This window comes from Ipomoea nil, unplaced genomic scaffold (genome assembly GCF_001879475.1).
Source record: "Ipomoea nil cultivar Tokyo-kokei standard unplaced genomic scaffold, Asagao_1.1 scaffold3050, whole genome shotgun sequence".
Lineage (NCBI taxonomy): Eukaryota > Viridiplantae > Streptophyta > Magnoliopsida > Solanales > Convolvulaceae > Ipomoea > Ipomoea nil.
Window position 1 is genome coordinate 153,077 of NW_017619478.1, and position 3,308 is coordinate 156,384.

Genomic DNA, 3,308 nt, shown 5'->3' on the forward strand with positions numbered 1-3,308 from the left:
GCTCCAGGCCAAGGGCTGTTCTATTCAACCAATAATATCCGGCAGCTTAACGCCTTCTCAGATTCCGATTGGGCGTCTTGTGTGGAGACTCGAAAATCTGTCACGGGTTACTGGGTGTTCTTTGGCTCTACTCTGTGTCTTGGAAATTAAAAACAAAAAACAAAAAACAAAAAACAAGCTACTGTATCCAGTGGCTCGACTCCTTATTGATAGACTTGCATGTTCAGACAGATAGAGCTGCCACATTATTTTGCGACAACAAGTCCGCGATTGCCATCGCCGAGAACCACGTTTTCCACGAACGAACGAAGCACATAGAAATCGATTGTCATGTGGTTCGTGAGGAAGTCACTCAAGGGCTCGTCAAGTTACTATCTGTTTCATCATCCAACCAGGCAACTGACGGGTTTACAAAATTCCTTCCAGTTTCTCCTTATCAATTGTTTGTATCAAAGCTGGCCGTGCAAGACCAACACACTCCAGCTTACCGGGGGAGGGAGGGGGGGGGGGGAGGGTTGTTAGAGGACTGATACGGGATGTGGGTACCCATCTTCCTGCATGTAAGCTCTTTCTTTTGTCCAACAAACAATGAAGATATTTTTCACAACTCTCTGTAGCTTGTTCCTCATAGGTTCTTATTGGGTACCAACTTCTCCTCCAATACCTTCTACTGTTGGAACATCAAGAACATTCCCGTTAAGTTCTGGTATATAGGGTGTTTCTCTAATTTAGCCCTTTTTATTGGTTCAGTACTCTATACAACTTTATCCACAACCTTGGGAAACTTAGGTTCTTCTACACCTGTCTTAGTTCCTTCTAGTTAGTCAATCACCAGGTTGATAGAGTCATTGGCAAATTTTCTCTCATCGAAAACGTTATTGGATGAGATTTGAACATTTTCTTCTGGTTGTTCTTCTCCTTCCAGATTCTCCTTTGCCTCCGAAATTTCAATAGTGGCTCCAACTTCTTATGATTTCTCCACGCCTTCCGGAACAACTGTTGGAACAACTATTCCTTTCGGACCAACTTCTTCTGATATCTCTATTCATTTCCTTCCAGAGTAACTTCAGCTTGTGGCCCCCTTCAACCATTGACATGGAAGACTGTCCAGGCACCACAATTAGGCTTGACTCATGTTGAGCTCTGGAGAGATGGTTGGTAGCTTCTAGATTTCATTGATCATAATTATCTCCGTCATCGTCATGGATAGAAGGCCCTTATTCTTTAGCTGTTTTCTTCTTGTTCAACATAGAAACTTTTTGGATCAAGAATTCTTCTAAGGGACAAAAGTTATAAATTTTAGAGTGCATTTCATCTCTAATTATGTTGTAGACTGCCTCTTCCATTGTACGCATATTGATAAAACATATTCTTAACTATATTTTACTCTATACTTTAGCCTATTTTGTGCATAATATAAAGTTCCCTGAATCATGTGTGTATTGAGACTTATTTGTTTGCTTTATTGTCTTAGGCACATTTATTCACAAAAATTACAGAGGGAAGTATTTTGGGGCATTTCCGGTCAATTTTGGAGTTAAAGAACCCGTTCAAGAAGGAATGGAGCAACAAACGAAGAACGAGGAGCACACTAGGAGAATTAGCATGGCCACCAGGTCAAGGCCGTTCTTGAAAGATTTTACACAACCATGCTTTAGGTCATGCCAAATGGAGGCAGTGCCGCACTTCATTTTAGGCCAAATTAGGCACGACCATGGCCTTGGTCGTGCCACTATGGGTAATCTGAACAGTATTTAAACATGTTCTATGTTGTATTTTGGGGGAGGCGAACGCTAGATAGTTTCAATCGGCATCCCTTTATTTCCTTTCATCTTTTAGGGCTAGACTAGCTTAGATTACATATAATCAACACATTTTCCAATCTTTTAATCTCGGATTGAAGTCGAATTCAACCTCAACATTGCATCTACATAGAGAAGCTTTTCCATACTCTTTCTTTTATTTCCTCTACAATAATGTTCTTAATATTCATTTGTGCTTTTTACTTGTTCTTCTTTTTGAAGTGTGAGTAGTTCGATATGGAGTTTGGATTAGCGATTAATCCCTTTCCTAAGTGCTGGTTATGTAGATTTTGCATAAGGGGGAAAAGTGGGACCCAAGAATGCCTTTGAGCTTAAGAGTTTGGTATTGAGGCGTCATGAAAGTGGGGCAATCTCTTGCTCTAATTCTAGGTCGAAAAATCTTTAATTCTAACGCGCATTTTGGATGACATCGTGAATTAGGTATTTCTCCCTATTTTTCTCAGGTTGTTCATGCTCTTAATTAGGATGTGGTTATCGTTAATCTGGTAGAAGGTGGGGCATGAGATAAGGCTAGAGGTGTAGCCATGTCGCAAACCTTACATAGGGGATATGTGCTTTGCGCGATGAGCCTACAGTATGCTATTTGCCTTGCACACAAGCATGAGCATGCCAACATATAGTAGTGCCTATGTACCGCTTGGGGTAAACTATAGTAGTGCCTATGTACCGCTTGGGGTAAACCACGTGTGATCATACAAAGGTTTCATACATGGAATCATGTGATGATGTGGTTCAAAATTTCATGGCACATCCCGGCCCACGATCTAAAACATTTGATGAATTAGAGCAACAGTTCCTTAGAGATTATAAAAGACCGGTACAACTTATGTCTGGGTCATCATCATCTTCTCATTCTTTTAATTCAATGTCTTGTATATCCCTTTAAGTTTGGTACTTGTCCAAGTATCAAAGACACACTTTCAAGACGCTGAATGGTAGTCACTATCTAACACCTTCCTCTAAAACCCCATGTTCTCATTATTACTACAAATTATATTTTCCAATTCTATGCTTTGCCTGGACCAAAAAATCATAAGTGATGTATCAAAAGTAATAGAATGCCTAATTGCTAACAAAAGATTCAACAAATTAAAGAAGAATAAAACACACATGAATCTAAAAGACTAACAACATGTTTGATTCGTTGAATATGTTTAGAATGGTATAGAATTTTTATGAGTACACTTATTCGATCATTTTTTAAGTTTATATATACTTGAAAAATACTATTCACCAGAATATGCTATCCTTGAGAATAAATATCTTTTATTATATAGGCCATTTCAATAATTTGAATGCTTATATAATTTCTATTTCTAAAACGAACCAAAACCTAAATACAATTCCTAAAATGTATACATTTCAATAACCAAAAATGAAATTTAATTCATAATCTATATCTCGCTTTTTGATTCCCTATTGAATATTATTCTTTTTCCTCAAAACTCAATTATGTAAACCAAATATACTTTAAGGGTTACTCTG